The following is a 12,500-nucleotide window of genomic DNA, read 5'->3' as shown; positions in this document are numbered from 1 at the left end:
TTTCCAGGGGCCTGTTCCCTTTCCAGAACAGGCCCAGTGATACTTCCCTTGGGTCTGAATGATGACACAGACAACACCTTTGTCTGTCTTTGGGGGGTGTGCGGGGGTGGGGGGCTAGCTGTGTCCTGTTAGCTGTGAGTGTATCACCTACTATGTGACCTGGTGTGTAACAGGCACACAGGAAACAAGAAAGAGGTTGGGAAAGGGCACTAGTGTGATGGGACATGGGACCTGAGCCTGAGGCTCACAAGATCCCAAGAGGAGACAGAAGAAGACATGAGGAGAGAAAAGAAGTCCTCACTTCAAGGAGGGAGAGAAGAAGGGAGGGAAGGAGAGGGGAGGAAGAGGGGAAAGCAGAAGGGAAAGGTGGTGACTCAGACACACCTGAGGGCAAGGACCAGAGGACCAGGCTCGAGGCTCTGAAATCCTGTCTCCCTGTTTAGACTGTGGCTTCCAGCAAAGCACGGGTGGACTTTGTGACCGGAGATTGAGAAAGCCACAAGCCTCGGGGCCAGGGTTGCAGAATGGCAAATGTTTAGCTCGAATGCTTGTTTTGGTGGGGAGAGGGGTGTCACCTAAGGCTCATTTTAAAAAGTGATAGGGCCGGAGGTGATGTAGAGGGAAGTCGATTTGTAGTAGCTGTTGTCTGGTGCTATCTCATTCCCATCACAGACTCCCTTATCTCCGGCCACTCCCTCCGGCCATTGTTTATTCCCTTCAAAGCATTGATCATCAAAGTTAGCTGTTTGTAAAATTCTCTTCTGCTTATCAACAGCTCTCCCCATTGTAATCTGAGTTCCCTGAGGACAGGAACTTTGTCATTGTGTCACACCCCGAACTGGCAAAGCTTCCTAACGCTTATCAAAAAAGTGTCCCAATACCTGCCATTTCAGAGTGTGGTCCTCACTTAACTTCAGCTTCATCTGCCATAGTATTTAAAGCTTTAAAGCACCGCAAATTTTTATTTCAGTTCCTGTGATACTGGGAAGCAAACCCAGGGGGCTCTTCCATACCCAGGAAGCACTTGACCACTGAGCCAGGACCACAGCCTGGAAGACAGCGTTTGCACTGGAAGTGTGATCAATGTGTGTGTGTTGTGGGGGGTTGCGCTCCTCAAAGGATCTGGGAGACAGTCTGTTCCATGTCTCTCTCTTCTAGTGTTTGCTGACAATCTTCAACATACCCTGGCTCACGGCTACAGGACTCCAACCTCAGCCTCTTTCACACAATACACACATGCCGAACCTCATCATCATATAAGGACACCTGCCATGTCTGACTGGGGTCCAGTCTGCTCTGTATGACCGTATGTCCAACTAAGACACTCTATTCTGAGGCACTGAGTTTAAGACTTTATATCCAGCTGGGCGCATGCACACTTTAATCCCAGCACTCTTGGGGCAGAGGCACTCTGTGAGTTCGAGGCCAGCTTGGTCTGTAAATCCAGCACGGCCAGAGCAACACAGGGAGACACTATCTCAAAAAAAAACAAAAAAAAACAAAAAAAAAAAAAACAAAGACAAAACAAAACAAAGACTTTATACTTTTGGCAGGAAAGCTGGCTCCAAGGATGTTGCTCCTACAGAGGACCCAAGTCCCAGCACCCACATAGCAGCTCACGATCATCTGTAACTCCAGTCCCAGGGTGTACAATGCCTCTGGCGTCTGCAGTCACCTGCTCTCTCAAACACATATCCACACACACACCTACACATAATTAGAACATACTAAAAATCTTTTAAAAACTTTTATATTTCTTTGGGAGGGAGGGGGTTACAATTCAACCTGTAACAACCCAAGGAACTGGCCTCTCCTTCACTGCTTGCAGCCATGTATGACTTTTATCAGGCTATGCTAGAATTTGTCTGTCTGTTTGGTGTTTACACATATATATATATATAAAACAAAGAAAATGTTTTTTATCTGTATATTGAAGACTCTAAGGTTAACAGGTGATAGCAAGACACGAAAAAGGTTTGAAAAGCTATAGAAAATCACTGTGGATTCAACCTCCTTGATCATTTTATGGAGCATCTGATATGCTCCCAACTGAATCTTTGGCAGGGGGTTTGTTTTGAAACAGAGTCTCAACATGTAGCTCTTGGTGGCCTAGAACTCAGAGACCTCCCCGCCTGTCCCCCCCTTCCCCAGGGCTGAGTTTAAAGGTGTCTACCTCCGTGCTGATGAACGCTAGAATTAGCTGTAAGTTCTCTCCTGTTGTGACAAGAATGACAGAAGGACTTCATCTCTTGTGCCAACTTGTATTCTTCTGGGTCACCGGCAGAAGAACAAGGCAGGCAGCATGGACTAGCCCATAGCTTCCCTACCCCAGTGTTCATACAAAGCCCTTGACACCGTCAACTCTGGTTTGGTGAGTTGAGGCCGGACCCTGACCCTGTATTTCTAACATGCTCCCAGGGGCTGCAGTCGGTGCTGGGTCAGGAACCATCCTTCCAGGTAAGGACAAAGTGAGTGACACGTTTGTGCCACACAGAGTCAAATGAAGTTACCAGAATAAATTGCAAAGACCTACTTAAAAAACAAACAAAACAGGACAACTGAAAAAAATAAATAAATAAAAACAGTGGTGGCACATGCCTTTAAGCCCAGCACTTGGGAGGCAGAAGCAGGAATATCTCTGTGAGTTTAAAGACAATCTTGTCTACACAACAAGTTCTAGGACAGAAGAAATCCTGTGCGGGGGGGCGGGGGGGGGGGGGAGACAGTGAAAAACAACAACAAAAGGCCCAGGGCAACTGAACTATTGGAATTTTCTCCCTTTGAAAAAAGACCCTCCGTCAGGCCTGCCTGCCTATCAGTCCTTAGCCTAAAATTCCCTATCTATTGCTCACCTGTTTGTTTCAAGAGGGGAGCTGCTCACCCTCTGCATACCAGAGGTCTTGGCTGAGGCCTCAGCTTTGTGGAGTTAAGGAGGTAGGCCAGAGGAGGAAGCGGGTTAATCCTCTCCCCTCCCACTCCTGCTGGCCCAGGGGCTTCCTGTAAGGAAATGCATTCTCTCTGCATGCCTCAGAGGATAGAAGGGGACAGGGCCCTGCACGTAATGAGGTTGGAGGTAGGGATGCCATTTAGCAACCTTGGCTTCCTGTACGCCTTCTAATTAATCATCTCCAAGCCTTGACCTTCCCAGGTCCAGCCCCAGAGCCTGAAGTCAGCTTTCCACCGGAGGGTACCATCCGGTTGAGGGAGTGAATGCTTGGCTCCAGCTGCTTTGGAGGCCCATGCTGACAAGTCAAAGGATGCTGTCACATACATAAGCACAGGTACAGGGTCAACTAAGAATGGCATGGTAATTTCTGAAGTGGGTGGCGGGAGGGTAGAACCCCACAGCCCGACATTCCCTCACTTTCTTCACACATAGCCCATGAAAAGCTGGGCACAGATACTTTGGAGACCCTGGTTTCTTAAAGAAACAGAAATATTGGAGTCAGGAGATGTGTTCAGTGGTAGAGTGACTGCACAGTGTCCTTCAGGCCCTGAGTTTAGTCTCTAATACCTCCCCCCCCATTCACCTGCTTTGCTCCAGCTGTTGTGTGGCAAGGAGAGCACAGAGTCAGTTTTCAAAAAAGAGAGAGACGGGAAGGTAACAGATACATCTATGAAGGGAAGTCAGAGAGAAAGCAACAAGAGAGACAGGGCTGGCCAGGAAGAGACCAAAAAAAAAAAAAAAAGGAAAAGAAAAAAATGGCTGAGTGGAAGAAACACACACCTTCTCCTCTGAGAACTTTGGAGAAATTTTATCTTCCAGATCTTCCCTACACAGAGGGGTTTTTCTCCTGGCCTTGGCAACCAGCCACAAGGCACAGGAATGGGAAGAAGAGACAAGTTCCAGAAACCAGTGAGGATGAAGTCCGAGGGACTTGGGCTAAGCTCACCACTGCCCTGATGCACACAGGCAAACGAGTGAATGCAGAGCCAAGTGGCTGGGAGTTGCACAAAAAGACAACTGGAAGAGGAAGAGACAACCAAGAAGATGAGGCCAGGATTTATGGGAGAGCATGGCCCAGATCCACCCACCTCGGGGGGGGGGGTGGTGGTGCAGGCTGGGCCAACACAGGACAGAGCAGATGGCCTCTGAGCTGACCTAATTCTCCTCTGCTGAATGAAGAGTTAGGCTAAATGCCCAGCCCCTGAGGTCTGACTCCTGCAGGCTCCGGAGGTGGAGGTCTAGAGTAGGAAAATGTTTGTGCACAGTCTGTGCATGCATCGATTCATACAAACATACACATTTCCACTTAGAGCCTCAGCCTATAAGGATATGAGGTTCACAGAGGTGCTCTTAGGGACACAGGGTTGGTGAGTCCCAGCTGGGAAGCTTACAATAGCTGTGAGCATTTAGCAAATGACTGTTTCTTCTTTTCCCTGCTGCCTGGGCATAGAACCCAGGATCTCCCACATCCTATGCAAGGTAGGCAAGTGCCATGCTGCTGAGCTGAGCTACAGCTCTGAGAGAATGATTTGCTCCCTAAGACTACACCCCTCCCAGGCTGAACTGTGTTGAGGGGACCCAGGGAACCACCTCCACTTACAGGCTCCTGTACACAAACAGCCACACCAAAACAAACAAACAAAAAAAAAACCACTGTACTTATTAAGTGTGATATAGTTTAAATATTTACTTAGAACACGTCTAACACAAGCCTTCAATCCCAGAAGACTCAAGCAGATCTCTGTAAGCTCCAGGCCACCCTGGTCTTTACAGCAAGTTCCAGAACAGCCAGGGCTATATAGTGGGATCCTCTCTCAAAACAAAACAAAAATAAGGGCTACAGATATGACTCTGCAGTAGACAGTAGAGTACCTGCCTATCTTGTGCAAAGCCCTGGGTTTATGCTTGACTCACGCACAAACACACAAAGACAAAGTCTCTAGACAATATCTAGAGAGAGAAAAAAAAAAAGAAGAATCTACCACTGACACAGTAGAACATTAAATCCTACCCTCATCTAGGAGAGATGCTCTAAGCTCTGCTAATGTCTTAAAGCAACTAGCTACTGCCTCCCTCCAATGTACAGCTCCACAAAACATTGCATAATGAACCCACACAGGTCACTAACGTTCCAGATGTATATTCTTAACCATACACATAAGTCCATGTTCAAAAATACTTCCTATACAGATGGACACATTACCAAGGAAAAGAGAACATTAGCACAGGCAGAAATCAGGTCACGGAAAATGTCCAGGCCAGGACAGCACAGGGCACAAAGACCTTTCTGTGGGTTTCTCACACTCAAGTTCCTATGTGTGTTGGACAGCACAGACCCGTGCCTTCCTTCCCAGAATGACTGCCTTTCCCACCGCTGCCTGCCGCCTCCTCCGTTGGCCCCTTAGGTTTCAGCACAGACAAGACAAACAAGCTTGGAGAGGAAGCAGATAATTCTGCTCCTCGCCCTCCTCCTGGCTTACCCAGCGGTCACCAGGGCCGTGCTGCTGTACATGGTTCAAGGCAATCCCCTCATTCCATGGGCAGGGCCCCAGGCAGGCTGTGCTGGAGAACTGCCCCTGCTCCTTTAGGCCTTATTACATGGAAATGGAAATGAAACACCAGCCTGTTCAGGGGCTGCCCAGCATATTACGAGGAGGAAGCTATAAAAGCTGCTAACATGGGTTACTTTAAGCATTTTCCTCAGACACATGAGGAGTGAGGACCTGCCTTCCTTTTTTTTATTCTTTCTTTTTCAGAAATGGCTCTCTACATTCTGCCTGTGTTTACTGACATCCCAGTCTCGGCTGTGCTAACTTCATCTAAGTGATTCTCCCTCCTCACTCTTCAAAGTTCCAACTCACTGCTCCCACACCACCTGGCCCACTGTCTTCCTCTCAAAGTCTGGCTAAGAAACCAAATAAAAAGCTTTTCATTGATGCTCAAGTTTATATGCAGCACCTCGAAAGCCTTATTTTCATGCCTCACACAGCTTCTATCTGAATACACTCATTCTAAGTGCCACTTTCTACACTTCATGTAGAACAGGAAGCTGGGAGGAGGTATGAAGGACAGCTCCTCTGATTCCTGATATCAGCTATAGAATAGGCAGAGATGCAAGGTGATTTTAAGGGTGCTAAGAGCCCAAGGGAGTCAAAGAATGCACTGCTGAGCCTCTCCCAAGCAACTGGAGGCCACAAGGCCACAGTTCTATCTTTGTTGAAAGTAAGACCCTTAACATCCTCGCTTCCAATCAGGCTCAGCAAGTTCCTGGTGATGTGTTATTCTTGAAGTACAAGACAGGCTGAAAACCTGTTTCTTCATCCAAAAAATAGGAAAAAGAACTCAGAGAAGGGTGGCTACCCGAAATGAGCTGATGAGATGTTTCCCACAATAAGAGGTGTGCTGAAACCCCATCCCAATAGATGAGCTACATACCAGTCCATTCTGGGCTCGGAGAACAATCAAAATAGCCTTTCTTTTAGGCCCAAAGAATTTTCCATGTGACAGTAAAAACAGACACGCACACTTAACATAGCTATTTCAATCACCAAGATGTCTCCCACTAAGCAGAAAGAGAGAGGAAAATACCCACTGCCCTAATCCTCTTTAAGGACAAATACCAGTGACCTAAAGATGACTCCCAAAGCTCTCTCTCCCAAAGGTCCTATTCCCTTCCATCTGTGCTGACTAACGAAAAATACATTTTTCAACTTTAAGTAAGAGAGATAGCTATTCCTATGTATCAATGAGCAGGGTTCTAAAAATCCAGTAACACCCAGAGTGCCTCACACACTTTCACACACCACTAGCAAGAGGGCATATCAGAATTACTTCTCCCCCTGCACAGATGTAGCACATGACAGTTCAGTGTCCAAGTGGGTTACATAGTAATGGGAAGAGGGACTGCCTCTGACATAATCTGATTGGCCTGCTCTTTGATCACCTCCCCCTGAGTGGGGAGCAGCCTTACCAGGCCACAGAAGATGACAATGCAGCCACTCCTGATGTGATCAGATAGACTAAGATCAGAAGGAAGAAGAGGAGGACCTTCCTTATCAATGGACTTGGGGAGGGGCATGCATGAAGAAGGGGGAGGAAGGGTGGGATCGGGAGGGGAGGAGGGAGGGGCTTATGGGGGGATACAAAGTGAATAAAGTGTAATTAATAATAATAATAAAAGAATTACTTCTTGGCTGGGTTTAGTAGCACACTCCTGCATTCCTAACACTACAAACTCAGAGGGAAGATCACTGCAAGTTCAAGGCCACCTTGGTCCACAAAGAGAGTACAAAGCCAGCTACAGGTACACAAGAAGACCCTATTTTAATCAATGAATCAACCAAATGAAAAAAATAAAAAATAAAATTAAAAAAAGGACTACTCTTCTACGACCATGTAATGAGCCTGTAAGACAGCAGAGCTGTCAGGAGCAAAGTTCAGAGACATTTTTGGTGACAGTGACTGGGCAACGCCCCTAAGACACTGAGAGCTTATAAGACAGCAGAGCTGTCAAGGATAGATAAGAAGATATTTTTAGTAATAGTAACTAAGTAATGCCCAGTCCAGATCACTGTTGGTGCCAATGGCTCCCAGCCCTCCTTGGCCATCACCGGAGACCCCTTGCTGAGAGAGGACTGGGACCCTCCCCTGTAAGGCTAAGGCCCTGCCTGTGCACCCAGCCGTCAGTTTCCCAAACTCATCCCCATCACTATCCTCTCCACCTGCTCCGGTTCCCATAATAAAAACAAAAACAAAAACAAAAAAACCCAGGGAAATCCTGAGAGACTCACAGATTCAGCCATCTGTTCTTCCACCCCATCATCTCCTAAGTCAAGAAGCTCTCTTCTTTTTCAGTCACCACAGTATAGGTCAGAGGTTGCACCACTGAAAACCTCTGTAAGTGACAGAAGGCCACGCCAATCTGGCTCAAGTGGGAAAATGGCAGAAATCATTAGCTCGTGTCCCAGGAGAGTGCTGGGTCCAAAGCCAGATCACGCATGGTTGGCTCTCAAGGCTGACACATCTGACCTAACTCTGACTGTACTCTGCTTGATGAGCAGGTTCTTCATCAGAGCCTCACACTCATTCAACCAAGCAGAGCCAAAAATAGACCATCTTCCCAAAGAGCTCTGGCTTAAGAAAAAAAAAAAAAAAAGGTACCATAGATAGCAGTGGAGGTGAACACCTTTAATCCCATATTAGGGAAGATCTCTGAGTTTGAGGCCAGCCTAGCCTAAGGAGCAAGTTTCAGGACAGCGGCAGCTACATAGAGAAAAACCCTGTCTCAGGGGGTTAAAATATCACAAGAAATTCCCTGCTTCCGGTCATGAATGTTCATAGGGACAAACAGAGGTATACTTTATCCGGAGAAAGAGGAAGTTGTTGGAAATAAAGCCAGCAACAGAGCCCCTCTAAGCAAGTCTCTTCCGCTTGAAAAACCAACAGGGCCAAGGGAGGCTGAGGCAGAACGATTGCTAGGGCTGTAGAGAAACAGCAGTGAAAGAGAGGGGCTAGGAAGAAAAGAAGAGGAAGGAAGGAAGGAAGGAAGGAAGGGAGGGAGGGAGGGAGGGAGGGAGGGAGAAAGGGGGGGAGGGGGGGAGAGAGAGAGAGGGGGGGGGGGGGGGGAGGGAGGAAGGGAAGACAGGAAGAAGGAAAGAGAAGCAAGCTGAGTATGTAGGAGGCATACATGATGATAAGGAATTTAAAGTAGCCTTGAACTCTAGGTGACACAGAGTTCAAGGCTAGCCTGGGCTACAAGACACTGTCTCAAAAAACAAAAACAAAATCATATTTTGGGCACATGCCTTTAATGGCAGTATTTTTGTCTCTTGTTTTGAGCCAGGATTTCTCTGTATAGAGCTGGTTGTCCCGGAACTTGCTCTGTAGACCAGGCCCGCCTCACAGGCTGGCCTCCGCCTCCGGAGTGCTAGGATTAAAGCTGTGCACCACCACCGCCTGGCTTTCACTGGCAAGAGTAAGCATGTGACAAAACGGGCTTTATCACTTTGTTACTCAGGGACTTGTTACCAGTTTTTGTTTGTTTGTTTATCCCCCCCCCAAAAAAATGGCCAAATACGCTAGGCATAATGGCACAAAGCTTTAATTTCAGCAGTAAGGAGGCAGAAGCAGGTACTTGTCTGTGACTATGAGGCCAGCCTGGTCACAGAAGAGTTGTTCCAGGCTGGGCAGGGCTACATAGTGAGATTGCATCTCAAAATCTAAAACAGACAAATAAGAAATGTCAAAATATGACTCCAGCAACCTAATAGGAAAAGTTTATTGTGGTAAGATTTATAAACAATAAAATCCACATCCTATGAATTTTAATAAATACTTACTAAACCGGTCAGGGTAGAGACTGATGTCCTTTGGGCTGGGTGGTGGTGGCACACGCCTTCAATCCCAGTAGTTGGGAGGCAGAGGCAGGCGAATCTGTGTGAGTCTGAGGCCAGCCTGGTCTACAGAGTGACTTCCAGAACAGCCAGAGCTACACAGAGAAACCTTGTCTTGAAATACACGGGAGAACAAAGTCTAAAAAATATTTTCTTTCTTCAAGGAGGCAGAGGCAGGAAATCAGGAGTTAGGCTACAGATCAAAGTCAAGGCCAGCCTGGACTAGAGAATAGGATTTTGTCTCAAAAAGAATTTTTTCCCCTTTGTGCCCTCTGTCATTAACCCTTCTCCTCCGACTCCCAATCCCTGGAAAGGACTGGAGTACTCCCTCTGCAGAACATGGCCGAGTCACTGAGTGTGGAGCCCCTGCAATCCATCTGTGTTTGTGAACACACAGAGATTCCTCCTTTCACCGCTAGGCAGCACGGATGTGATCCCAGGCTTTACAAATGCACCTACTGGAGGGCGCAGTGGTGCATGCCAGTAATCCAGCACTCAGGAAGCTTTGGCAGGAGCATCTGCCTGTACAGCAGGCTGGCCTCAAACTCACAGAGTTCGACCTGCCTGTTTGAGACCAGCATGGGCCAACGGTGAGTTCCAGGCCTCAAAACAAACAAGGATCCAGACAGGGTGGCCTACATTTTAATTCTAATACTTAGGAGGCAAAGGCAGGTGGATCTCTTCATGTTCCAAGCCAATCAAAGTTACACAATGAGACCTGTCAAGACAGAAACAAACAAATAAAAAACCCTCGGAAACTAAGAAGACAGAATTTGCCTTGGGAGTGCAGGGAGGAGGACCTCCAGAATTCCCGGGGCTCACTGGCCAACCAGTCTAGCCTACTCGGTAAGTCCCAGGACAATGAGAGACTGACCGTCTCAAAATAAGGTAATACTATCTATTCCTGAGAAATGACATCTGAGGTTGATTTCTCATACACGTAAAATAAGTTTGTTTGTTTGTTTGTTTGTTTGTTTGTTTGTTTTAATTTTTGAGACAGGCTCTCCTCCTGTAGCCCAGGCTGGCCTCAGACTCACTATGTAGCTGAGGTTAACCTTAAACTTCTGATTCTCCTGCCTATGGCTCCCAAGTACTGGGATTACGTGTATGTACCACCACACCAGGCCCAAACCCTGTCCTGAGGCAATTTCATTTTAACAGGAAAAACAGGAGGGGAAAAGTAATACAGAAAGGATTAGGGCAGAAGATGGGGAAGGTGGGGAAGGTAATGCTTGGAGGAAGAGTGTCCTAGGCTAAACGGACTGCAAACGTTTCTAGTACCCAAAGGGGCAAGGAACATGTGAGGGGCAGCTGCAGGGCATGGGGCTGCCACAAGATGTCACGGTGAGATGGAAGCCATTCCATGTCTTAAATTATATATAGGGGAAAAACATGACTGAGGCATGATGGCACACTGGATCATAAGGAGCAGGATCTCAAGTTCAAAGCCAACCTGTTGCTCTGAGATATGAAAATACATACATACACACACACACACACACACACACATATGTACATATATGTGTGTATGTGTAGATACATATGTGTATGTGTGTGTTTATGTAAAAGGAACTTTTATTCTCCTGCTACAAGTATTTTCTCTGGGGCTTACTACCACCTTCTGCTAACCTAGGCCTAGTCCTGGAAGCTTCCAGCCTCCATACCAGCTAACCTAGGCCTAGAATGTTTTCGGCCAATGATACTTACTGTTGAATAGGCTCACCCTTTCTATTTATACTGAACTCTGGGCTGGCTGGTTCAATTCAACTGTTCTGGCTCAAACTCCTCTCCCAACTGACTTACTCCATCTGGCTTGTCTCTTGGCCCCTGAATTGCTCTGCTTGGCCTCAAACTAACTCCAGCAATCTGCTCTAATCTCATGGTTCATTTGGTCTTCACCTGAGTTCTCTCTCTACAACCTGTCCTGGTAAAACTCCTCTCTCTCCCTCTCCTTCCTTCTGTTTTGCCTCTTAAGCAGCTTCCCTTTCTTTTCTCTTCTCATGAGAGTTGGGTGTATCCTATTCTGTCAAGCCTTTCTCTGATCCATCAGTGGTTCTGCCACTCAATGAGATGTAACTTTCCAACATGGGTGCTCCCTTCTACAAACTATCTTTACCTTCACTGTTTGGGATTAAAGGCATGTATGTACCCATGCCTGGATCTAAGACTTTCTTTACCTGAAATTTGCTCTATACCAGGCTGGCCTCGAGCTCCTATCTGCTGGCCTCTGTCTCTCCTGGATTAAAGGTGTGATACTGTATTCTAGCAGTATCACAGACCTAGAAGACCTTTGGATATGAGCTCTTGCCAGCTGGACCACACAGACCTAGAAGGTCTTTTTGGATGTGATCTCTTGCCAGAACAGCCATGTTCTGAATTAAAACTCCTCTACGTATGTACACACACACACACACACACATTGCAGAAGTACATATTTCATGGCACAAGAAGGTGAGTGCATTAGGTTTTGTTCCCCTCACAAATCTCTGCATATCTCAACTGGGAATCCTAGCACAGTGGGCCACTGAGTACCTTTCTCCTCTCTCCTTTGTAGAGCATGATAGACTGCCTCAGTGTAACACTCCACACTGTGCAGCACGCCCCCATGGAGCCAGAGATGTAACTAGACTCCATCTAGACTCCAGAACTTAGTATCATCACCTTCAAGTAGGAAAAGCCCTAGCCCAGGTTGCCAAAAGAAAAAAAAAAAAAAAAGACAAGGAAGAGGGAAGTCACCACTTTCCTTCCTTCTGTCCCTTTTGTCACACTGAGTTGGCCACAGGGCAGTGAGGGGAGCTGGAGAGATGACTCGATGGTTAAGAGCCCTTAAGAGCTAGATGGTGGTAGAGCACACATTTAATCCCAGCACGTGGGAGGCAGAGGCAGGCAGATCTGTGAGTTTGAGGTCAGCCTGGTCTACAGAGTGACAGGCTGTGCTACACAGAGCAACCCTGTCTGGGGAGAAAGGAAAGCGTTTACTTTTCCTGCTGAACGGGAGTTCAGTTCACAGCACCCACAGTGACTCCTAACTACCAGTAACTCCCATTCCAGAGGATCCAAAGCCTTCTGACATCTAGCGGCGAGCGCCCATGTAATACATATACTGACACTCAGACACACACACACACACACACACACACACACACACACACACACACACA

Source organism: Psammomys obesus, unplaced genomic scaffold (genome assembly GCF_907164565.1).
Source record: "Psammomys obesus unplaced genomic scaffold, mPsaObe1.curated_primary_1811, whole genome shotgun sequence".
Lineage (NCBI taxonomy): Eukaryota > Metazoa > Chordata > Mammalia > Rodentia > Muridae > Psammomys > Psammomys obesus.
This window is presented reverse-complemented; position numbering follows the sequence as displayed.